Source organism: Humulus lupulus, chromosome 3 (genome assembly GCF_963169125.1).
Source record: "Humulus lupulus chromosome 3, drHumLupu1.1, whole genome shotgun sequence".
Classification (NCBI taxonomy): Eukaryota; Viridiplantae; Streptophyta; class Magnoliopsida; order Rosales; family Cannabaceae; genus Humulus; species Humulus lupulus.
In genome coordinates this window covers 69,158,852-69,186,394 of record NC_084795.1, presented here as the reverse complement: position 1 = coordinate 69,186,394, position 27,543 = coordinate 69,158,852, and positions in this window count along the sequence as shown.

Here is a 27,543-nt window from a genome sequence, read left to right as displayed (position 1 = left end):
CTTATTTAATTAGCTGCAAGATGCAGTTGTATTCTCGAAGTGTAGTGATCCAATTTCTTTATTATATTTATTTAATTGTTATGTTTTAGTTTAATTATTTGATTTTTAGAAAATTATTTAAATATTTTTTTCTGTGAATTAGGATTTAATTGATTATTTGAAATAATTGTGTAATGTTTGTTTAATTATTAGTGTTACATTTTTTTTAAGTGTGACAATTTATGTGGTTAGAATATGTTGCATTTTTTAATTTAATTGCGCGTGTGTGTGTGTGAATGGGATTTATTTTATTTAAATTAAGAAAATAAAGATGGGATTAAGATTAGAAAGTATGAACCTAGATCTAAGGTGGGTCTTCAGCATTTTCCTTTTTATTAAGAAAATAAATAGAAAAGAAAATATTTGTTGCCATCTTTTTAGTTCTTGTTCACATTTGGATAAGGGTTTAGATGAGGTTTAAGCTTGAACAAAGGGGGAAATGGTGGGATTTAAGCTTATTTTGTGGGATACGAATTTGAGCTTTCACACCTAGGTTTTTCACTAAGGTTTCGACCACCTAGTCTATAAATAGGATGAGAAGTGTTGTCTTCTCTTTTAGCCACTTGAAATCAAAATCAAAATCAAAAGAAAAAAAAAAGAAAAGGAAAAGCTTTGGTGCTAGAGGAAAGGAAGAAGAGCAAAAGGTTAAGGTCTAAGGTGGTAATGCTTAATTTGTAGTTTGGATTCTATTTTCTTCCTTCCTTTTCTAATCTAGATTAGTATATGTTTTGATGATCAATGTTTGGGTTTTGGAGACATATCCTAGAGGGGGACAAGCTTAGGGTTTGGTCACCATCAAGAAAATCAAGGTAAGGATTTACAACTTTTGTTTTTAGTACTAGAAACATGATAGTTTTTATTTTGTTGAACTTTTGGTTTTGGAAATGATTAGAGTGTTTTGGGTGCCTTATTTTGTGGGAGTTTGGAATATAGTTCAAATGATTTTGTGTCTTGTTGATTAAAGGTTATACTGCAAGCATGTATGAAATGGTGATTTTGAGAAATGGGTTTTTAGAGTTCAGCTAGCATGGTAAATAGGTATTGGGAATTGTTTTTATTGTTTGACAAGCAGAATACATACTAGAATGTCATGATCTATGTTGTTGAACTGTTTTGCTGATTTTGGTGCATAGGTTTATACCACTATGTTGTTTAAAGGGTTTTTGGATTTGTCTTGGATGAATCATTGTGGCGTTGTATTTTTCATACATTAGGGAGCATGTTAGTGTTGCTTGATTAATCAAAAAAAAAATTTGTGAGCATTATGAGTTTCGAGCATGACATTGTTTTAGGCCTACATATCTATTTTAAATTGATTCAAGGCATGATGAATATTTATGTACTAAAACTAATAGAAGAGCATGCAATTTTTTATGTATTATTATTTATTTTTATAAGCATGTTGTACTATGATTCTTGTTTTAATGATTTGGATAGGAGTATAATTATGATTTTTTAATTTGTTGAAAATATTGATGAGTTTATTCTATGCTATGAAAAGTCATGATTTTATGATAAGATTTAAATGGAGAACTAAGCGTCCTATTCTTTATAGAGTTTTCGGACCATATGTATAAAAATTAAATTTTGATTTTCTTGAGTTATTTACCAAATGATTATCATGATTTGTTACTATGAGTTTTGGCCAATATTTTGTAAAACGAAGTGCCACATTTTGTACATTTCGGCCTAGTATAGAAATTTTAACAAGGAAAAATTTTGGTAACTTTTCAAGCATGATTGGTAACATTAGGTGTTACATATGACTTGAGATTTTGTTGATATTTTATGGAAATAAAAGTGGCACATTTCTTTTGTGAAATTCTTTGGTTTTGGCATAGGCATTTAGAAAGTGTATAAAGTTCATGCAAAATTTTGTGAAATGCTTGTGTGCGTATGAATTGTGATCGAGACCAAATTGTACGTGCTATGTATAGGCTTTTGAGAAAGTCGTCCTGTGCAATTTGAGTTTTGTACTTGGACCTGAGATAAGGAAGTTAGATAGTATTTATGCTTGGATTGCTATAATAATACTAGTGTTTTATAATAAGGTATATGTTGTGCGACTGATGTTAAGACTACACTAAAAAGGATGTCACATAAGTTGACCAAAGAGGGTGTTATGAATGTAATGAAGTTAGATAGATTTCTGCTTTGTTTTGAATGGAGTCTAGTTATGCGATATGTATGGATTTGTTTGTGTTTGCTTAACCTAGTGATGAAACATTATTACAGGCAGAAGTGCCTAAGATTCTGGCCAAAAGGGTGCCAGGGAAATTCATGGCCAAAAGGGTGCCAGGTGAATTATGGTCAAAAGGGTGCCATGAAAGTAACCAAAAGGGAGTCACATGTGATCATTGGACAATAAGGGAGCCATGATATGATGTTTTATGCTTACAACAATGTTGCTTATGATCTTAAGTTCAATGTTTATGCTCATGTTGATCTTATTTTAATGCTTATGTCACAAATAGTATCATGTTGTTGATTATGACTTGTGTTGATAGCGATTTCTATAAGAAAAGTATGTTACGAATGTATGAAATATGTCTCCTATGCTTATATGTCTTGTTTGTACTTCCTTACTGGGGTTTTAGCTCACCCCCTTACTTTCCCCCATATACCTCGCGTAAAAGGTGTTTGGCTTTTTCTGTAGAGTCCCAGAATATTTACTTAACTAGCTAGATAAGGTGTTAGTAGTAGTATGTTAGATTCTGTAGATTTTGGTTCAAGTCGGGACTTAGTTGGAAACTCATAGCAATAGTTATGAATTTTATAAGTTTAACCTATAGTTTAAGAATATTAATTATAACATAAGGTTTGACTAATATTGCTGGTCCTAGGTGTATTATTTATTATAACTTAAGATTTAGATAGATCCAATAAGAATATGACACTTGTCATAAGCATATTTATTAGGGAATTAGAGTTTGTTATTTTATGGTCAGTTAAGAAATTTGTGGATTAGGTTGTTATTTAGATAATTAAATAGATTTTCCCGTAACTTTATGGTACTGTAACTTCTGACCTATTTTTGACCCAGTTATATTATGAATTTCGAAAAATAGTATTTCTAAAATGTTGTATATAATTGAATTAGTTTTCTATCGATATAAAGATGGTCAAAATCGGAATCCTACAACTCTAGTTATATTGATTTTACTACAGGTGAGTTTATAGCTACGAGATTTAGGAAGTTAGAAGTTAGGATTCTATTTTTTTATTTTTATTTTTAATTTTTAAGACAAGCTTTGACTCCTAAGACCTACCTCTGAACGATTTGACCGAGTCCTAAGCCTTTGACTAACGAATATTCAAATATTTGCAATTAAATTCATTATTTTTATTCAAAGCCAAAAAGAATATTTTTATTCCTAGAACTCTATAAATAGGACTTAGAACCCAACCCTTCTCCTCATTCTTCAGCTGTGATCAGACTCCAAGGCGCTAGTACTACCATAGAGTGATAAACACTTGGGTTGGGAAAAAGCTTTGCCATTCCTAAGCTTTATAAAACACTTGGGAAGTGAGGTTTAGTTATTTTGGTATTAGAGCTAGACCAATCCATAAGGTCAACTAAGGTACTCATATTCTTTAAGTCCAATTCTTTAAAACTCTTTAGTTTTCTTTAGTTCCCTTTATTCAGATCCTAACTTTCGTTATTGGTTCTTGATTAGGTTCTTGAAACTTAAGTTCTTTGTTGGTAAGTTTCTTCTTGGTGGTTTAGTTTCCACATTCATTCTTTATTCTTTAGAAGTACTCACCATTTGTATTGTTGGTTTTAGGAGTGTTCCAAATCCCGTCCTTGTTCTCATATCCCGGTGTTGGTAAGGAAAATAGGATAGATTTTATGTGCTTATATGTTATGTTATGTTTATGTTATGTTATGATATGTTATGTTATATGTTTATGCTATGATATGTATATGTATGATATGTTTTAGTTCTTGGGTATATATGTTTTGTTTAGATAACAAGCATATAATTTGTTTAGATAACAAATAACTTGTTTAGATAAGAAGTCCCAATAGTATATTCCTTGGGCATATGATTTGTTTAGATAACAAGCCCCATAAATTTATATGACTTGTTTAGATAACTAGCCAGTAGAATTATGGGCATATGATTGCCTAGCTAGCAAGCCCCAAGATGTATGATGACCACTGTAATAGATGTTTTTGTTGCCATATATTTTATAGTGTATGCTTATGATATATGATATATATTTTAGATAGTCTTATGTTATTTTATAGTATTTGATGTAGTCTTATGCTTATGTTTACGATGTATGATTTGTTTTTAGTAGATTTTCTTTGCTGGGCATTAGGCTCATTCCTTTATTTTAGTGTGATGCAGGAAAATGATTATGGAGGCGGAAGGATTCTAGGTAGCATGGCATGTGTGTTGAGGATGAATGGAATTGATGGGCTGCGTGTTGATCGAGGATGACGTTTATTTTAGTCTTTTGAAATATGTCTCTTTTGTAATTCCGCATTCAACTTATTTTTTTAATTGTTTTTAAAGCTATGTTTTATGTTTTGTAAACAATGGGATCCCATACCATATCACATTTTATTTTACATTTTTAATAAAGACATGCTATTTCTTATATTTTGGGTTTTTCAATAGAGGCATGTTATTTCTTATGTTTGTATCGAAATAGTAGCTATGTCTAGTAGTTTTAATGGTCCAAGGTCTTAGAAATAGTTGGGTCATTACAGTTGATATCAGAGCAACGGTCCATTTACATGAAGTTCTCTTTGATACACACGCTCAAGCTCCGAATCTAACTGCCAATGTAAGTGTTTATGTTTGTTATGATTATATGTATTATCCCTTATGTTTTCAGCTAAGAATATTTATAAATTAGTTTATTTTTTTCATTATTTATTTTAATTATTATCTTTGCATTTATGATTGTATATAGTGAAAAGCTTTTTCCAAATAAATATCATTGTTATTTTTTAATGACATGTATGAGTTTGAATTTCTTTTACAATCATAATAAATAATAAATTTAATAAATAATGACCAAGTTCGGTGAGGGTGGATACGAATCAATGAATCGGGTTCTAAATTGAGAGTTAGGGGGCCATAGTAGTGGGAACGATTTTACTGATCCCAGCCCTCCCTTAATATGGTTAACTTTGGAACAACGATGAGTTTCGAGCCTGAGAATTAAGTCATATAGGATGATTAGAAACAAACTTAGAAAATAATAAAGATGGCTTATTTTTTTTCTAAGTATAGAAACACACCCTAATTAAAATAAGGCTTATAAAAATTTTCATAAGAAGTCATATTTAATAGGTCCGAGTTATGTTTGCTTAGATTATGTTTTTCCTTAGAGTCTATTAGGGTAAGTTCTAACATGTTCTCGACTGTTAGAACTTTGTTGAAGATGTCGCTCAGAAGGTCTGCACGCACAAACGCTAATTCCTCCAACGCCGCTCCTAAGAGCAAAGAAGCCCCTCGACTTCGCAGAAGGGTAAGGCGTTCTTCCGCCAAACGAAGCGCACTGCAGCCGTCACCGAGTGACAACACCGCAGAAATTGCAAGACTACGACAATAAGTGGAGGAATTACTACAGTAACAGAAACAACAGACTCAGCCTTCGCCTCTGCCGCAACCACAACCTCAGCAAATGGCTCAAGTACCCCATCAAGTAGGTCCTTATGGGGGATGGCCAATGGTGAACCATGCGCCATACCCAGCTCAGCACATGGATCCAATCTATGAGCGATTTCATAAGCAACACACTCCAAACTTTGAAGGGACAACAAACCCCTTTGAGGCAGAATAATGGCTCAGAAATATAGAGCTGATCCTAGCGCATATGAATCTCGGCAACGCGGACCGTATATCCTACGTTTCGTCTCTGCTTAAGAAGGATGCTAGAATATGGTGGGACTTAGTTCAGCAAACTAACGATGTCACCACTATGACATGGACAAGATTTGTGGAGTTGTTCCACAAGAAGTATTACAACTCAGTAGTCATCGCTACAAGGGTCGAGGAGTTCGCTAGTTTGAAGCAGGACAACTTGACGATAGTAGAATATGCTCGACAGTTCGACAGATTAGCCAAGTTTGCACCAGAGATGGTTCCAACTAACTTTCTGAGGGTGACCAAGTTTGTTAGAGGACTTAGACCAAAGATTGAGCTAGGAGTTAAGCTTGCAAACCCGAGAAATACTACCTATGCCAATGTTCTAGAAACGGTAATAGAAGTATAAAGGCTTCAGGCGAATGTTAGTAAGGAGAAGGCTAGTAAGCCTGAGCCTAAACAGCAGGGTCAACCTCAGAATGGTCGGAACAACCACAACAACAGCCGCCAGCATAGCAATAGTAATAATAATGGTCAGAAGATAAGGCATCCAGATGATAAGTGGGCCAATGGTGATAAAAGCCCATGGACAAACAATGGAGGCAATAAGTCGGGCTATGTAGAATACCCGCAATGCTCTAAGTGCCAAAAGAAACATCTAGGGGAATGTCATGCAAACATCAAGGGATGCTTCAACTGTGGTCAGGAAGGTCATCGAAGGAGGCAGTGTCCCCAGCTCAAGCAAGAGGAGAAAATGGACAGTACAATGGTTCCTGCTAGGGTATTTGCTTTAACCCAAGGAGAAGCTGATGCTAGCAATAAATTGGTTACAGGTTAGATTTATATCCTCAATAATGTATGTTCTGTATTATTTGATTCGGGAGCAATATACTCGTATATCTCGTTAGGAATGATAGAGAAATTAGATAAACCTTGTAGAACTAGGTTTGTGACATAGTTTCCTTCGGGTAAAATAGTCCTATCATTACGGATAGTACGAGGCGTACAAATAAAAATCGAGGATGTAGAACAAGAAGGAGACCTAATAGAGCTGGAAATCAAAGACTTCGACATGATATTAGGCATGGACGGGCTAGCAAGGCATGGCGCAACCATCGATAGCAGACGTAAGCAAGTGATGGTCGAGACTCCTGACGGTCAGAAACGATGCTATATGGGAAAAGTTTTAGGACTACATACGCTGCTTATTTCATCTCTCAAAGCTCAGAGGATGATAGAAAAAGGATGCCACGCATTCTTAGCCAACGTTGCGGATGTGGTAAAGGAAACACCACTAAAAGTTGGAGACTTCCACATTGTAAAGGAATTCCCAGAGGTATTTCTTGGCAACTAGCAGGATTGCCGCGGACACGGGAGATAGACTTCACAATCGAATTAGTACCGGGCACCGAGCCATTCGCTATGGGGAGCACCGGTTCTATTTGTGAAGAAGAAGGACGAAAGTATGCATATGTGTATAGATTATCGCGAGCTGAATAAGGTGACAATTAACAATAAGTAGCCGCTACCCCAACTTGATGACTTGTTTGATCAACTCCGAGGGGCAACCGTGTTTTCAAAGATTGATCTACGGACCGGGTATCACAGCTCAAAGTACGGGAAGAGAATAATCCAAAGACGGCTTTTAGAACTCGTTATGGACATTACGAGTTTCTAGTTATGTCTTTTGGTTTTACCAACACTCTAGCCGCGTTTATGGATTTAATGAATAGGGTCTTTATGGATTATTTGGACGAATTCGTCGTACTGTTCATCGATGATATCTTGGTGTACTCAAAAGACGAAGTCAAACATGAGGAACATTTAAAGTTGATCTTCTTACGACTAAAGGAGCATCAACTTTGCACCAAGTTCAAAAAGTGTGAAATTTGGCTTTCGCAAGTAATGTTCCTCGGGCACATAGTATCCAAGGAAGGAGTTGCAGTAGACCCATCTAAGGTAGAGGCTATAAAGAGTGGCCAAGACCAAAGAACGCGTCTAAGGTAAGAAGTTTTCTGAGACTAGCATGTTATTATTGGAGGTTCGTAGAAGGCTTTTCTAAGATAGCCACTCCATTTACCAACCTAACTCAGAAAAAGCAAAGGTTCAACTAGATTGATAAGTGTGAAGAGAGTTTCCAGTTGCTTAAGGATATGCTCAACACCAGTACTTTATGTACTGACACCCAATGATAAGTTTGTAGTCTATTGCGATGCATTGAAGCAAGGATTGGGTTGTGTGCTGATGCATAATGATAAGGTGATAGCCTACGCCTCAAGGCAAACGTAGTTGCTGATGCGCTAAGTAGGAAGAATTACGGAAGTCTAGCATCATTAGCTGGAATAGAAAAGTCGCTACAGCAGGAGCTGATCAATGCTAAAATATATGTAGTCATTGGCAACCTGACTAACTTGTCCATCCAGTCAAGCCTGATAGAAGATATATGGATTGGGCAAGGACATGATGACACATTAATAGCACATATGGATGCAGTTAGGGAAAGGAAGGCCACAGATTTCCCAATATCTACTTAGGGGTTATTAAGATACAAGGATCGGGTATGCGTGCCAAATGATCAAGGGATTAAGATGAAGACTTTAGAAGAAGCTCACAATACCCCATACTTAGTTCACCCAGGGTCGACCAAGATGACTCACGACCTTAAAGTGTTATATTGGTGGCCAGGAATGAAGAAAGATATAGCGGAGTATGTGTCTAAATGCTTGATATGCCAACAAGTAAAAGCAAAACATCAGCGGCCTGCAGGCTTATTGCAACCACTTAGCATTCCAGAATGGAAATGGGATGATATAGCCATAGATTTCGTGACGGGTTTGCCACAAACAAGTAAGCAGCATGATTCGGCTTGGATAGTAATAGATAGATTAACCAAGTCAGTTCATTTCCTGTCTGTTAAGACTTCGTACACAGCAGATCAATACATAGGCGTTTAAGTCCAAGGAATAGTACGACTGCATAGAAGCTCTAAGACAATAGTATTCGATAGAGGATCAGTGTTTACATCGAGATTTTGGAGTAAGTATTTGCCGCTAATAGAATTCTCCTGCAACAATAGCTACCAGTCAACAATCAGGATGGCACCCTACAACCTAATTTATGGAAGAAGGGTCGATCATCGTTGCATTAGGACGAGGTAGGAGAAAGGAAACTACTTGGACCTGAAGCTGTTAGAGGAGCTCAGGATGTAGTAGTGCTAATTAGAAAGTGTATGCTCACTGTTCAAAGCCGTTAGAAAAGTTATGCGGATGCCAAGCGACATGATGTGGAATTCAAAATCGGAGATCAAGTCTTCTTAAGGATATCTCCTATGAAGGGTGTGAAGCGGATCGGGAAGAACGGCAAACTTCATCCCAGGTTTATAGGTCATTTTGAGATATTGGACAAAGTGGGAGCAGTTGCATATAGATTAGCCCTACCGCCAGCTCTAGCAGATAGTCAAAATGTGTTCCACATCTTGATGCTGCGTAGATATGTGTCAGACCCATCTCACGTCCTCAAATATGATATGATAGCACTCCAGAATGACTTGAGTTACGAGGAACGACCGAATAGCATCCTAGATAGAATGATGAAAGAATTACGGTCTAAGAATTTTCTGATAGTCAAGGTCCTATGGAGTAATAGTTCTAAACGGAAGGCAACGTGGGAGTATGAGGAAGACATGTTAACTGGGTATCCAGAATTGTTTGATAAGTAAATTTCGGGTAATAGTGGTAGCAGCAGTAGCAGCAGCAGCAGGAGTAGCAAGTAGTAGTAGTAGTAGTAGTAGTAGTAGTAGTGGTAGTGGTAGTGGTAGTGGTAGTGGTAGTGGTAGTGGTAGTGGTAGTGGTAGTGGTAGTGGTAGTGGTAGTGGTAGTGGTAGTGGTAGTGGTAGTGGTAGTGGTAGTGGTAGTGGTAGTGGTAGTGGTAGTGGTAGTGGTAGTGGTAGTGGTAGTGGTAGTGGTAGTGGTAGTGGTAGTGGTAGTGGTAGTGGTAGTGGTAGTGGTAGTGGTGGTGGTAGTGGTGGTGGTAGTGGTGGTGGTAGTGGTGGTGGTGGTAGTGGTGGTGGTAGTGGTAGTGGTAGTGGTAGTGGTAGTGGTAGTGGTAGTGGTAGTGGTAGTGGTAGTCAAAATGTGTTCCACATCTTGATGCTGCATAGATATGTGTCAGACCCATCTCACGTCCTCAAATATGATATGATAGCACTCCAGAATGACTTGAGTTACGAGGAACGACCGAATAGCATCCTAGATAGAATGATGAAAGAATTACGGTCTAAGAATTTTCTGATAGTCAAGGTCCTATGGAGTAATAGTTCTAAACGGAAGGCAACGTGGGAGTATGAGGAAGACATGTTAACTGGGTATCCAGAATTGTTTGATAAGTAAATTTCGGGTAATAGTGGTAGCAGCAGTAGCAGCAGCAGCAGTAGCAGGAGTGGTAGTGGTAGTGGTGGTGGTGGTGGTGGTGGTGGTGGTGGTGGTGGTGGTGGTGGTGGTGGTGGTGGTGGTGGTGGTGGTGGTGGTGGTGGTGGTGGTGGTCGTCGTGGTGGTGGTCGTGGTGGTGGTCGTGGTAGTGGTAGTGGTAGTGGTAGTGGTAGTGGTAGTGGTAGTGGTAGTGGTAGTGGTAGTGGTAGTGGTGGTAGTGGTGGTAGTAGTGGTGGTAGTAGTAGTGGTAGTGGTAGTGGTAGTGGTAGTGGTAGTGGTAGTGGTAGTGGTAGTGGTAGTGGTAGTGGTAGTGGTAGTGGTAGTGGTAGTGGTAGTGGTAGTGGTAGTGGTAGTGGTAGTGGTAGTGGTAGTCGTGGTAGTAGTCGTGGTAGTAGTAGTAGTTAGTAGTTAGTATTAGTTTGTAGTATGTTAGATTCCGTGGATTTTGGTTCAAGTTGGGACTTAGTTGGAAACTCATAGCAATAGTTATGAATTTTATAAGTTTAACCTATAGTTTAATAATATTAATTATAACATAAGGTTTGATTAATATTGTTGGTCCTAGGTGTATTATTTATTAGAACCTAAGGTTTAGATAGAGCCAATAAGAATATGACACTTGTCATAAGCATGATCATTAGGGAATTAGAGTTTGTTATTTTATGGTTAGTTTAGAAATTTGTGGATTAGGTTGTTATATAGATAATTAAATAGATTTTCTCGTAACTTTAGGGTACTGTAACTTTCGATCTATTTTTTACCCAATTATATTACGAATTGCTAAAAATAGTATTTCTAGAAAGTTGTAGATAATTTAATTATCTTTCTAACGGTATAAAGATGGTCTAAATCGAATTCCTACAAGTCCAGTTATGCTGATTTTACTACAGGTGAGTTTAGAGTTACGAGATTTAGGAAGTTAGAAGTTAGGATTCTATTTTTTATTTTTATTTTTTAAAACAAGCTTTGACTCCTTAGACCTACCTCTGAACAATTTGACCGAGTCCTAAGCCTTTGACTGACGAATATTCAAATATTTGTAATTAATTCATTATTTTTATTCAAAGCCAAAAAGAAGATTTTTATTCCTAGAACTCTATAAATAGGACTTAGGACACAGCCCTTCTCCTCACTCTTTAGCTGTGATCAAACTCCAAGGTGCTAGTACTACCATAGAGTGATAAACACTTGGGTTGGGAAAAATCTTTGCCATTCCTAAGCTTTATAAAACACTTGGGAAGTGAGGTTTAATTATTTCGGTATTGGAGTTAGACCAATCCATAAGGTCAACTAAGGTAATCATATTCTTTAAGTCCAATTCTTTAAAACTCTTTAGTTTTCTTTAGTTCCTTTTATTTAGATCCTAACTTTCGTTATTGGTTCTTGATTAGGCTCTTGAAACTTAAGTTCTTTGTTGGTAAGTTTCTTTTTGATGGTTTAGTTTCCACATTCATTCTTTATTCTTTAGAAATACTCACCATTTGTATTGTTGGTTTCACGAGTGTTCCAAATCCCGTCCTTGTTCTCATATCCCAGTGTTGGTAAAGAAAATAGGATAGATTTTATGTGCTTATATGTTATGTTATGTTTATGTTATGTTATGCTATATGTTTATGTTATGATATGTATATGTATGATATGTTTTAGTTCTTGGGTATATGTTTTGTTTAGATAACAAGCATATAATTTGTTTAAATAACAAATAACTTGTTTAGATAAGAAGTCCCACTAGTATATTCCTTGGGCATATGATTTGTTTAGATAACAAGCCCCATAAATTTATATGACTTGTTTAGATAACTAGCTCTGTAGAATTATGGGCATATGATTGCCTAGCTAGCAAGCCCCAAGATGTATGATGGCCATTGTAATAGATGTTTTTGTAGCCATATGTTTTATAGTGTATGCTTATGATATATGATATATGTTTTAGATAATCTTATGTTCTTTTATAGTATTTGATGTAGTCTTATGCTTATGTTTACGATGTATGATTTGCTTTTAGTAGATTTCCATTGCTGGTCATTAGGCTCATTCCTTTATTTTAGTGTGATGCAGGAAAATGATTATGGAGGCGGAAGGATTCTTGGTAGCATGGCATGTGTGTTGAGGATGAATGGAATAGATGGGTTGCGTGTTGATCGAGGATGACGTTTCTTTTAGTCTTTTGAAATATGTTTCTTTTGTAATTCCGCATTCAACTTTTTTTTTGAACTTGTTTTTAAAGCTATGTTTTATGTTTTGTAAACAATGGGATCCCATACCATATCACATTTTATTTTACATTTTTAATAAAGACATGCTATTTCTTATATTTTGGGTTTTCAATAAAGGCATATTGTTTCTTATGTTTGTATCGAAATAATAGCTATGTCTAGTAGTTTTAATGGTACAAGGTCTTAGAAATAGTTTGGTCATTACATTTCCCTTGGTGATGCATCTCAACAAAGGTAAATAAAATTCCCATCGGTACATGACTCCATCTATTTGTATATATCAAGCAGAGTGCTAATTAAATTCGTAGCCTTATTTTGATTGGTAGGCAGTATGCTCTGCTCGAGTCATCGTATAATGGGAGTCATCCAAGTATTTACAACATTAATAATTACAGTAGAGTCTTGCTCAATTATACTAGTATTTGTTAGATATTCGACTAGGATGATGATGAGTGTGTCAACATCATTCTCATTTGCTAATTTTTCCAAAGCATCTGCATTAGAATTTTGGTCACACGGTACTTATTGTATCAAATACTTCTCGAATTGTGCGAGCAAGTCCTTAGCTTTGTTTAAATTTGCAACCATTTTCAATCCTCGTGCATGATAGTCTCCCAGTATTTGATTCACGACCAGCTGTGAATCACTGTATATCTCAATTGATCATACATTAACATCCCTTGCTAATCTTAATCCGACGAGCAACGCTTCATAATCTGCTTCATTATTTGATGCAAAAAATCCAAATCTGAGTGAATAGTCAAACCGATGCTCCTCTGGTGTTATTAAGATCAAGCCTGAACCCGATTTGTGTTTGTTGGAAGAGCCATCCACGAACAACTTCCATGTTGGGACTCCTATTTTGGGCTTTTTTGTCGTAGTTATCTGCTCAATCGATTGTATTCCAGTGTACTCAACAATGAAATCCACAAATGCTTGCCCTTTTATTGCTGCTCGTGATTGATTGGTAATTTCAAATTGTCCCAACTCCACATCCCATTTAAGTAAGCGACCAGCCACTTCACATTTTTGTAATACATGCCTTAAGGGTTGGTTAGTTAAAACAATAATTGGATGGGCATAGAAGTAGGGTCGCAAATTTCAAGATGCGAACAGCAAGCTAGCTTCTCGATTGTTAGATACCTTAATTTTGCTTCTACCATCCTTTTACTGACGTAATACACGGGTTGCTGAGTTCGATCTTCTTCTCAAATTAGCACAACACTGGCAGCATACTTTGTGCCTGCTAGATAAACGAACAAAGTTTCTCCATCAATTGGCTTAGTTTAAAGGGGAGGTTGAGAAATGTGTCTCTCGATTGCTTGAAAGGCATGCTTGAATTCCTCCGTCCATTCAAATTTCTTGCTACCTCTCAACTGGTTAAAAAAAATGGGACACACTTGTCCATTGATGTAACGCCCTGGATAGCCAAGACTGTTACACTGTGTGTTTATAAAAGTGCTAGACTTGTTAATCAAGTCATTTAATTAAAACGTGTTACTGAAACTATAGTGGAACTAGGGTTAAAAGATTTTGTTCTTAAAAGTCGCATTTCTAATAAACAAACACTTTCTGTTTACACGGGATCCCAAAAATAATAGGATTAAAACCATTTACAAAATATTCGAGATTTAAATACAGTATTAGCCATACTAAGGCAAAATAGACAGTTAAGAAATCCTGATCCACTCCTCGGCCATGGCGACCGGATAGCTGATTATGTACATTCAGCCTCGCAAATCTCCATCTCAGGATTGGTCCAACTTGCCTTTGCCTTTACCTGCACCACATAGCACCCGTGAGCCAAGGCCCAACAAGAAAACACAATAACAGAGCATAAGCAATCAACAGACAATCCAATTTCTCATATCACATAAGCATATTCTCAACCGTATAAGCATTCATGATAAGCAAGTATTCAGCATACTAAAACATGTCAACTCATATCAATCACCAATTCACAAATGATAACTAGGGTTAGCGCCCTTAGACCGTACCCTCTGTTTATCCTACTGACTCCGACCCGCTTAAACCGAGCTCAGTGAATATTAACCTATCCTCGGCTACCAGCGGCCAAGCTGCGCCCTGTGCGCAAATATTGTATACAACACCCTTAGGCCGTTTATCACATGTCCCATGGCATAATACCATCATTGACATTATACAGATATCGGGAGCACTTAGTCCCATTACAAACAAATAACCGGGTGCAGTTTTCTTACCTTTAGATTCGCTAGCTTCGTTCACTTTGATCCTTGAGCACGATCCCTCTTGAGCCCTAGCGTACACCTAGTCACAACCATAGGTCAAAATCATCACCAACACTTAAGTCCAAAACCTAACTTCGGGACCAATCCCGAGCCCTCGGGAAGCCCCAATTCCACCAAACGGGGTGGTGGATTCGAACCCCGCACCGCCGGGCAAAAACCCTTGAAAATAACTCAAAAACCCTCTTCTGGAAGCAGGGTAGTGCTACAGCGCTCTTTGGAGGGCGCCAGAGTGCTACAAACAGAACCAAAAACACCCTCAGAATACTTGGCCTAGCGCTACAGCGCCCAAAGGCTAGCACGGTAGAGCTAGTTACATAACCAACAACCCTGCATTTCCTTCTTGCAATTTCCCCGAGACAAACCCTACCAAACTTTTCCAATCTTCAACCAAACCTAATAACAAGGTTATCAACATGATCCACTCATCCCAAGCAGCCCAAATACACAAAACCCAATCACATGCATCCCTAAACATAGAATTCACCATAGTTGAACCTAAACTCAGAAACTCAGCAAAAACCATAGAAATCTCAGAGCTTGAAACCAAAGTTCCTTACCTTTAATTGGAAATTTTATGTTAGGATATCCTCTACTCTTCCTTGGCTTCCTCCTCCTCAAACTCTTGGCTTGAATTCCCTAGAATTTCCATCAAATTCTACTTAGATATCAAAGTTCAACATCAAAACCAGAAAGTGAAGAAAACCCCAAAGTCTTACCTTCACTGAATGAATTGCCCTGCCAATTGCTCAACCTTAACTCAGAAACCTAATTGCTCAGCTTGACCTAGCTCTCCTTTGAACTTTGCTCCAAGAAACCTCAAGAAAATGGTGGAGAAGAGCCTAAACCAACCTTGCTTTTCTTTCCCATCTTTCTCTTTCTTTTCTTTCCTTTTCTTTCCTTCAGACTTCTATTTCATTCTACATACTCCACTAAGCATAAAGCCTCAGTTATGCCTATCCTTTATAAGCCAAATGACCACAATACCCTCCCTTAAATCCTATGTCTTTTAATCCACCTAGGGGCATTTTGGTCATTTCACCCAATTCTCGCTAATTCCTCGAGTGTCTCTAATATTTACCGCTTACTTCCCAATACTTAACTAATCACTAGTTATATTCCTCGATGTCAAAATAAACCCCAATATATTCTCTAAATTCCAGAAATACCCCCAGGCTCAACCCGAGCCGGGTATAAATCCCCGTCGTGACTTTTTTGCTAAACCGCTCACTAGGATCGTCTTGAACCACAGATCACAGATATATCCACATAATAATGTGGTCTCAACAATTTATCACAACAATTTATCACATATATATACAGTTATGCCCTCAACGGGCCAAATTTACAATTATGCCATTTCTAACCTAATCAGGGCCTACATGCATACTAATACACATAGTCATGCATCTCAGATATTCAAATAGTCATATAACATACTTTAAATAATTAAATCACATATATTCCAATTATTCCCTCTCGGCACACTAATCAAGGCCCTTAAGCCTTATTAGTAAATTTGGGTTGTTACAACTATCCCCTCCTAATGAGAATTTCGTCCTCAAAATTTACCTAAATAACTCGGGATATTGATCACGCATTGCTGTCTCAAGCTCCCAGGTCGCCTCTTCGACCCTACTATTCCTCCATAATACTTTAACAAGAGGAATCGTCTTATTCCGTAATACTTTATCTTTTCAATCCAAGATCTGAACCGGTTGCTCTTCATAAGCCAAATAAGTCTGTAACTCCAAGTCTTCATACCTTAACACATGAGTCACATCTGAGACGTACTTCCGGAGCATCGAGACATGGAATACGTCATGAACTCAAGACAACGATGGTTGCAAGGCTAACCTGTAAGCCACATGACCAATCCTTTCCAGGATCTCAAATGGTCCAATGAACCTAGGACTTAACTTGCCCTTCTTTCCAAACCTCCTCACCCCTCGCAGAGGTGAAACTCGAAGGAACACGTGGTCCCCAACTTGGAACTCCACATCCCTACGCTTAGGATCAACGGAGCTTTTCTATCTGCTCTGAGAGGCGAGCATCCTAGCTCGGATCTTCTCTATAGCTTCACTTGTTTTCTGAACCATATCTGGCCCCAAATACTTCCTCTCACCCATCTCATCCCAATGAATGGGTGATCTACACTTCCTCCCGTACAACATCTCATAGGGAGCCACTCCAATCATTGACTGATAACTATTTTTATACAAAAATTCAATCAACGGAAGATACTTACTCCATGAACCCTCAAAGTCAATCACACACGCTCTGAGCATATCCTCCAACACCTGAATCGTCCTCTCAGACTGTCTGTCAGTCTGAGGATGGAAGGCTGTACTGAACTTCAACTGAGTTCCCAAAGCCTTCTGCAGACCACCCCAAAACTTGGAAGTGAAGATAGGATCCCGGTCCAACACTATAGACTTAGGAACCCCATGGAGACGTACGATCTCCCTCACATATAACTCAGCATACTGATCCACAGTATATGTCGATCTTACTGGAAGAAAATGGGCTGACTTGGTGTATTTTTCCACTATCACCCACACCAAGTCATGAAGCCCCACTGTTCTAGGTAAACCTCCCACAAAATCCATAGTAATATCCTCCCATTTCCACTCGGGAATACCCAAAGGCTGAAGCAACCTTGCTGGTCACTGATGCTCAGCTTTCACCTGCTGACAGGTTAAACACTTGGCTACGTACTCCACCACATCCTTCTTCATCCCGGGCCACCAATATAACGTACGTAAATCTTGGTACATCTTTGTGGTACCTGGATGAAGTGAGTACGGCGTCGTATGAGACTCATTTAGTATCTCTCGTCTGATTCCCTCATCTGCTGGAACACAAATATGTCCCTAATACTGAAGCAAACCAACCTCACATATAGAATAGTCCTTAGCTACTCCCGCTAAGACATTCTCTCCAATCCCCTACAACTGAGCGTCTGCCAACTATCCTTCTCTGATCCACTCTAGCAGGGTCGACTGCAGAGTAATATTGGCCAACCGGCCTACCACCAACTCTATCCCCGCTCTGACCATCTCATCAGCTAACTCCCTTGAGATCTGAATGGAACTATATAACTGACCTGGGCCTCTCTGGCTCAATGCATCCGCCACCACATTGGCTTTCCCTAGATGGTAAAGAATATCACAATCATAATCTTTCACCAAAGCTAGCCAACGCCTCTGTCTCATGTTCAGGTCCTTCTATGTAAAGAAATACTTCAGGCTCTTATGGTCAGTGTATACCTCGCACTTCTCCCCATACAGATAATGTTGCCTAATCTTTAGTGCAAATACCACCGCTGCTAACTCCAAATCATGAATGGGGTACTGCTGCTCATACTCCTTCAGCTGTCATGATGCATAAGCTATGACTTTCTCATTCTACATCAACACATAGCCTAAACCCAATCTTGATGCATCACAATAGACCACAAACTTCCCTTCTCCCGAAGGAAGACTCAACACAAGCATCGTAATAAGTCGTCGCTTCAACTCTTGAAAACTTTCTTCGCACTTATCTAACCAGATAAACTTCAAATTCTTCTGTGTTAATTCTGTCATCGGTTCCGCTATCTTCGAGAAGCCTTGTACAAACTGTCTGTAGAAACCCGCCAAACCAAGAAAACTCCGCACCTCCGAGGCGTTCCTTGGCCTCGGCCAATCCCTAACTGCCTCTACCTTAGATGGATCCACCTTAATCCCATCTGCACCCATGATATGTCCAAGGAATGTCACTTCTGGTAACCAAAATTCACATTTCTTAAACTTGGTGTACAACTGATGCTCCCTCAACCTCTGTAGAACCTGTCGAAGATGAAGCTCGTGCTCTGCCGCTGAACTAGAATACACTAAGATGTCGTCAATGAAAACAATAACGAACTAATCCAGAAAATCCTTGAACACCATGTTCATTAGATCCATAAAGGCTGCTGGGGTGTTGGTCAAACCAAATGACATGACCAGAAACTCATAGTGCCCGTACCGCATTCGGAAGGTCGTCTTCGGTATGTCCTTATCCTTGATCCTCAACTGGTGATAACCAGATGGAAGATCAATCTTTGAGAACACCGTCTTACCCTGCAGCTGGTCGAACAAGTCATCAATCATTTGTAGGGGATACTTATTCTTGATAGTCAACTTGTTCAATTCCCGGTAATCTATACACATTCTCAAAGTCCCGTCCTTCTTCTTCACAAACAAAACTGGAGTACCCCATGACGAGTAGCTAGGTCTGATGAACCTCAAATCCAGAAGCTCCTGCAACTGTATCTTCAATTCTTTCAGTTCTGCCGGTGCCATCCTATATGGTGCCCTCGACACTGGCTCTGTTCCCGGTGTTAACTCAATGACAAATTGAATCTCTCTACGCGGCGGTAAACCTGGCAAGTCCTTAGGAAACAGATCTAGGAACTCGCAAACCAACCTGGTTTCTTCCGATCCTGCTGGCAAAACCCTGGTGGTATCCACCACACTAGCCAGAAAACCTATACACCCTCCTTGTAACAGATCTCTAGCTCTCAACGCCGATATCCTGGGTACGCGGGGTCCATACACCGCTCCCACAAAAACAAAGGGATCCTTGCCCTCTGGCTCAAAAGTCACAATCTTCTTCCTGCAGTCAATGGTGGCCCCATATCTAACCAGCCAATCCATTCCTAAAATCATATCAAAATCCTCCATACTCATCTCAATCAAATCTACTAACAACTCCCTATCATCAACTATCACTGGCAGTGCTCTAATCCACCTCTTAGATATTACCAGTTCTCATGTAGGCAAAATACTCCCAAACCCTGAAACACAATACTCACTAGGTCTACACAGTCTATCAATCACCTTATTAGAAACAAATGAGTGTGTAGCACCAGAGTCAATCAATATAGTAAAAGATGAGCTAGCACTAAAAAGCTGACCTGTCACTACCGAGGGACTAGCCTCGGCCTCCGCCTGCGTCAGGGTGAACGCTCGAGCTGGAGTCAAGCTGTCCACCTTCCCCGTATCTCCCTTCTTCACTATCAGGCAATCCTTCTTGAGGTGTTCCACCACCCCACACACATAACAAGCCTTAGCTCGAAACTCGCCCGGATGGCGTCTCCTGCACCTCGTTCACTCAGGGTAAGTCTTCCAAGTATCACCGCCCCCCTGACGGCCACTCTGAATACCCCGACCTCTCCTATCAAAACCAGGAGTGACCGAAGCATCAGGGGTCTTCCTCTTTAAATCACTGGGGCCTCTGCCCCTACCAGAACCAACATAGGGAGGCACCGCCCTGCAGCCCTCTCACCTCACTGCACTCTCTCTCCATATCTTATTTTCTGCTTCCTCAGCGGTAAGAGCCTTCTCTACAGCCTGGGCATAAGTTGTCCCTCCAGGAACTGTTGTAATCCTCACATCTCGGGCAATCATAGCATTTAGCCCTCTAATGAATATGTCCTGCCTAGCTGCATCAATAGGCAGAAGATCTGATGCGAATTTCGCAAGTCTGTCAAACTTCAGGGCATACTCTGAAACTATCATGCTGCCCTGAACCAGCCCCACGAACTCATTTATCTTCGCTGCCCTGATGGCAACATTATAATACTTCTGACTGAATAAGTCCTTGAATCCTTCTCAAGTCAACGTAGTAACATCCCTGGTCTGTGATGTCACCTCCCACCAGATTCGGGCATCCTCTCTCAACATATATGTGGCACAGGCCACCCTGTCATGTCCCTCTACCCTCATAAAATCAAGAATGGTAGTAATCATAGTCATCCACTATTCAGCCTTCAGTGGATCAGGTCCTCCCTCAAAGATCGGGGGATGCTTCTTTCTGAACCGCTCATATAACGGCTCCCATCTATTCCCAACCTCAACTGGTTGTACAACATGTACCACTATAGGTGGCACAATAGGGGCAACACTCCCAGATGGAGCCTGCTGCCGCAGAATTCAGATCTGTTCATCTTGGCTCTGTAGCCGAGCCTGCATGTCTGCCATCAGTTGCTGCCAGTTCTCAGGGATTGGCAGAGGGGTCTAGCCCTGATGATCATCTCTAGTCCCAGACCTGCCAGCTAGTCGCGTAGATTTTCTTGGATGCATAATTATCCAAGTCAATCTGCAATCAACGACTTAGCAATCAGACTATGATGACAGGGTAATAATCCTTTCATGATCCATCACTAGAACTCCAATCATTCACAAACAATCAAGATATGGCAGTTTATCCAAATATTCATTCACATGCATAGCAGTGCTGATAAGCACGCCTCAATAACATCACGCAATAGTCAAGGGCCAGGCCCTATCAGTATCCCATGCTCCATATTAATCAGACAGATATCAACAGTCATATCTCATTCAAATCATTTAATCACATAATCATGTGTACACAATTTCCAAACCCTGAGTCGAGCTTGTCTCTCGCGGCGAATGTACATGTCCAGCTAGTCTTTAGGAACCCATAAACCTAGGATGCTCTGATACCAAGTTCTAATGCCCTAGATAGCCAAGACCGTTACACTGTGTGTTTATAAAAGTGCTAGACTTGCTAATCAAGTCATTTAATTAAAATGTGTTACTGAAACTATAGTGGAACTAGGGTTAAAAGATATTTGTCTTAAAAGTCGCATTTCTTATAAACAAATACTTTCTGTTTACACGGGATCCCAAAAATAATAGGATTAAAACCATTTATAAGAGATTCGAGATTTAAATACAGTATTAGCCATACTAAGGCAAAATAGACAGTTAAGCAATCCTGATCCACTCCTCGGCCATGGCGACCGGACAGCTGATTATGTACATTCAGCCTCGCAGCTCTCCATCTCAGGATTGGTCCAACTTGCCTTTGCCTTTACCCGCACCACGTAGCACCAGTGAGCCAAGGCCCAGCAAGAAAACACAATAACAGAGCATAAGCAATCAACATAAAATCCAATTTCTCATATCACATAAGCATATTCTCAACCGTATAAGCATTCATGATAAGCAAGTATTCAGCATACTAAAACATGTCAACTCATATCAATCACCAATTCACAAATGATAACTAGGGTAGCGCCCTTAGGCCGCACCCTCTGTTTATCCCACTGACTCCAGCCCGCTTACACCGAGCTCGGTGAATATTAAGCTGTCCTCGGCTACAAGTGGCCAAGCCGCACCCTGTGCGCAAATATTGTATATGGCACCCTTAGGTCGTTTATCACATGTCCCATGGAATAATACCATCATTGACATTATACAGATATCGGGAGCACTTAGTCCCATCACAAACAAATAACCTGGTGTAGTTTTCTTACCTTTAGATTTGCTAGCTTCGTTCACTTTGATCCTTGAGCACGATCCCTCGAGCCCTAGCACACACCTAGTCACAACCATAGGTCAGAATCATCACCAACCCTCAAGTCCAGAACCAAACCTCGGGACCAATCCCGAGCCCACGAGAAGCCCCAATTCCACCAAACGGGGTGGTGGAATCGAACCCCGAACCCCCAGGCAAAAACCCTTGAAAATAACTCAAAAACCCTCTTCTGAAAGCAGGGTAGTACTACAACGCTCTTTGGAGGGTGCCACAGCGCTACAAACAGAACCAAAAATACCCTCAGAAAACTTGGCTTAGCGGGCGCTGTAGCGCTAGTTACAGAACCAACAACCCTGCATTTTCCTTCCTATGATTTCCCCGAGCCAAACCCTACCAAATCTTTTCTAATCTTCAACCAAACCTAAAAACAAGCTTACCAACATACTCCACTCCTCCCAAGTAGCCCAAATACACAAAACCCAATCACATACATCCCTAAACATAGAATTCACCATAGTTGAACCTAAACTCAGAAACTCAGCAAAAACCATAGAAATCTCAGAGCTTGAAACCAAAGTTCCTTACCTTTAATTGGAAAGTTGATGTTAGGATATCCTCTACTCTTCCTTGGCTTCCTCCTCCTCAAACCCTTGGCTTGAATTCCCTAGAATTCCCATCAAATTCTACTTAGATATCAAAGTTCAACATCAAAACCAGAAAGTGAAGAAAACCCCAAAGTCTTACCTTCACTGAATGAATTGCCCTGCCAATTGCTCAAGCTTAACTCAGAAACCTAATTGCTCAGCTTGACCTAGCTCTCCTTTGAACTTTGCTCCAAGAAACCTCAAGAAAATAGTGGAGAAAAGCCTAAACCGACCTTGCTTTTCTTTCCCTTCTTTCTCTTTCTTTTCTTTCCTTTTCTTTCCTTCAGACTTCTATTTCATTCTAAAAAATCCACTAAGCATAAAGCCTCAGTTATGCCTATCCTTTATAAGACAAATGACCACAATACCCTCCCTTAAATCCTATGTATTTTAATCCACCTAAGGGCATTTTGGTCATTTCACCCAATTCCTGCTAATTCCTCGAGTGTCTCTAATATTTACCGCTTACTTCCCAATACTTAACTAATCACCAGTTATATTCCTCGATGTCAAAATAAACCCCAATATATTCTCTAAATTCCATAAATACCCCCAGGCTCGCTCCGAGCCGGGTATAAATCCCCTCTGTGACTTTTTTGCTAAACCGCTCACTAGGATCGTCTCGAACCACAGATCACAGATATATCCACATAATAATGTGGTCCCAACAATTTATCACATATATATATATACAGTTATGCCCTCAACGGGCCAAATTTACAATTATGCCCTTTCTAACCTAATTAGGGCCTACATGCATACTAATACACATAGTCATGAATCTCATATTCAAATAGTCTTATAACATACTTTAAATCATTAAATCACATATATTCCAATTATGCCCTCCCAGCACAATAATCAAGGTCCTTAAGCCTTATTAGTAAATTTGGGTTGTTACAATTGATTTGTATATAAACTTATTGAGATCAGCAATTCAGCCTATTATACTCTGCATCCTTGGTTTTGGTCGGTGACTTCATATTGATTAATTCTTAGATTTTCTCAGGGTTTGCCTCTATTCCTTGTGCCTTAACAATAAACCCAATAAATTTTTCAGGAACAACTCTAAAAGAACATTTAAAAGGATTGAGCTTCATTTGATATTTCTTAAGAATGTTGAATCACTTCTCAAGGTCATATATATCCCCCCTTCCCCAATTTTTTTTGTATTTGACGAGCATGTCATCAACGTACACCTACATGCTATTGCCAATTTTGTCTTTGAACATGTGATTTACTAGTCGCTAATAAGTAGCACCAGCATTTTTTAGACCAAATGGCATCACCTTGTGAGCAGTATAATCTGTAGTTTGTTCAGAAGCTTGTGTGTTATTCATCCGGGAAGTGCATGCAAATTTGATTATACCCAAAGTAGTCATCCATAAATGAAATTATGTCATGCCCTGATATAGCATCGACCAGCTGGTCGATTCTGGGTAGTGGAAAATAGTCCTTCGAGTAGGCTTTATTAAGGTATATAAAGTCTACACATGTTCGTCATTACCATTAGTTTAGGGAAAAGTGCCGGATTGGAGACCCATGGTGGATAAAACGCCACTGAAATGAATATGTTCTTCTTTAGTCTTTCAGTGCTTTCGACCTATCCTTGTCGAGCAACCTTTTGTTCTATTGGTGGTAATTTCTTGTCTATGTTTAGGATATGACTGATTATAGTTGAACAAATTAAAACTATGTATGTATGCGACCAGCCAAAGACATCCTGGTTTTTCCTAAAAAGTTCCACCAGTTCCTCTTGTACTTTTTCTTCTGAATTTTTTATGACCTTGATAATCCTGGTCATCTTTTTTTCATCAATTTGGACCTCCTCAAGGTTCTCCTCTGGTCCAACTTCTTCAACAAAATCTCCAAAATGAGGATCTATCTCTCCCTCCCTGGTTTGGAAAACACCCTATTTGGTGAATTGATCATTGGATTGAGCATTTTGCTTCGTAACAATAGTGTCAAAACTGACACATGTATGTATTACTACTTCTTATCTAATGTTCTTGCCACATTCGATCAAAGGGTTGCTCATAAAAATCATTTTGGCAGTTTTATACACCCTTTTTTGCTTTGTTAATCGAGTTATAACATTCTTTGGCTTCCTTTTAGTTCACATATACACAACCTATACCAGCATCGTTTGGGAATTTCATGGCGAGTGCCACATAGATGTTATGTCTTATGCATCAATCAATATAGGTCTTCCGATCACAGTGTTTTATGCAGAAGAGAAATCGACCACAATAAAGGTAGCCATGATTGTCATGTCCGTAAGTGTTCTTCCTACTGTTACTAGAAACCTAATCGAGCCAGATGGCATGAGTCCCTAACCTGTAAAACTGTAGATTGTCTGAGTTCAGGATTCGAGGTCTCAAACTGAAAGTTTCATCTTTTCCAAAGAGCACTTATGTAATATGTTTAATAAACTTCCTATATCAGAGAAGATCCACGACCAGCAAACCCGTATGTGGAACCTAACATATTGTGAGTCTTTATCGGAGAAGGTTATCGAGTTTTCTTCAATCTGAGGTTTTTTGGGAGTTTGTTCCTCGACTGTTAGCACTTCAGTACTCTGCTCGTGATGTAGCATTCTTAAATATATTTCTTGTGCTTTACCATTGTCACCACCTAGATGTGGTCCTCCACAAATCATGAGTAAAGTGCCTACCAATGGTGCTGTTGTAGTGGTGGTGATCGTTGGTGTCCTTGTGCCTGTTCATTAACCCCAGCAGTAGCTTGCTGAGAATAAACACTTGCTCGCACATAACATCGTAGATGCCCCTGGTGAATCAAGAATTCAATTTCATCTTCCAGCTGGTTGCATTCGTTCGTACAGTGACCATAATAGTTGTGGGAATCATGGAACTTGTTCATGTCCTTCTTTGATATTTCTTTTCGTATCAGGGTTGGTCGTCTATATGGAATTGTAGTATGACTTACTTGATAGACCTATGCTCGACTTTCGACCAACGTTGTATAGTTGATAAACGTTGGCTCTTATTTAATAGGTTTTGAATGCTTGTTATCATTGTTTCCAGAGCCATTGTTTTCCCTTTTACCCCTATTTTTTCCATCAGTCTTTCCACCGTTATTAGCATTGTTCGAGGTATCTCTGATTTTTGGTTGATATTTCTTTTTCTCAGTGGTTTTGTCTTTTTATTTCCCCTCATTTTCAATGGCATCTTTGAGCTTAACATATATGTATGCATGGTCAAGGAATTCTTGGGTCGTTCGTACCCCACTCTTATGAAGACTATTCCATAGTGGAGACTATCTCTTCACCCCAACTATGATTGCCATCGTTTTTCCTTCATCGCGAACAAATTTGGCACGAGTATCAACTCTCATGAACCTTTGAATGTATACCTTCAAAGGTTCTTCTTCTACTTGTCTTATGTCAACCAGCTAGTTGGCCTCAATCGAGTGTACACGAGCAACATAGAACTGGTCATAGAACTCATTCACAAACATCTTCCATGAGGAGATCAAGACACGCTGTAATATAAAGTACCACTCCTGTGCAGACAAGGTCACTGGGAGTATTCTGCAGCAAGCATCGTCAGACACCTTCTGTATGTTCATTTGAATCTTGAGTTTATTAACATGAGATATGGGGTCCTCTTTGTCAATGTAGCTTTGCAGGACATACATCTTAAACTTAGTACTTCAACATTGGTAATCTAGTTGATTTAGGGAGTGCCCTTCCTTCGATCAAAGTCTATATCAAAGGTGTTGTTGTCAAACAGTTGCTGGACAACCTAATTTAAAGCATTCAACTGAGCTTGTACTACTACTGGATGGCAAAAATGACTGTAGGGATATGTTCAACTACACTTTCTAACGGGCCAGCCTAATTTTTAGGTTGATTAGAGCCATGCCTTGTAATGCCCTGGATAGCCAAGACCATTACACTGTGTATTTTAAATAGTGTAACTAAGGGTAATTAAAATATTTGGTCACGCTAGATCACCAGAAACCCAAAAATTGCCCAGAAACTTAGTGTTCTTCCCCAATTCAAACTTACAACTTCTCCTTGAATCTCAGACTCAAAACTCGACGCCAATTCAGTTTTTCAGCAGATTTACAACCATAAAACATCTTTAGTAGCCTAAACAAACAACAACCCATAACAAGGTACCCCAAATACACACTTAAACACCAAAATTCATAGATTCAACATTTTGGGAGTTTGAGTTTAGGAGCTTACCCCAAATCCAAAAATTTCAAGTCTGAAGTGCGAATTGAAACTAAATTCCAAGCTTGATCGAGCCTCCCAAGACGTTTCTTCCAACGAAATCTATACTAAGACCTCCTAGAAACCTCAAATCAATACAGATTGGCTTTAATCTCAAATCAACCAAGAACATCACAGCTTTGAACCTAAAACTTGAAGAAGAAGAAGAGACTTACCTTCCAAAGTTCGAAATCTTTGTTTGATTGAAGTTGTCCTGCAACTGCTAACTCCCTCAAATTTCCCAACTTCCCTTGGAAATTCTCAAAATTCACTTAGCCTAGCTTGAATGTTGCTCTCTTAGAAAAATGCTAGAGAAAACAACCCAAAACTAAAGTGACAATACCCCAAATGTGAGCTACCTATCCCAGCTAACACCTCAGCCAAATAGGTCAAAAGACCATTCTACCCTCACTCTATACTCATATTCAAAGTATCCCCCAAGGGAAAATTAGTCATTTCGCCACTAATCCCACTAAACCTTAATTTACACTCCTAATTTCCCAATTTGATTACTAACCCTCCAAATATGAATATTTCCTCCAATAATGCTCCACTAATTCCCAACCTACACAAAATT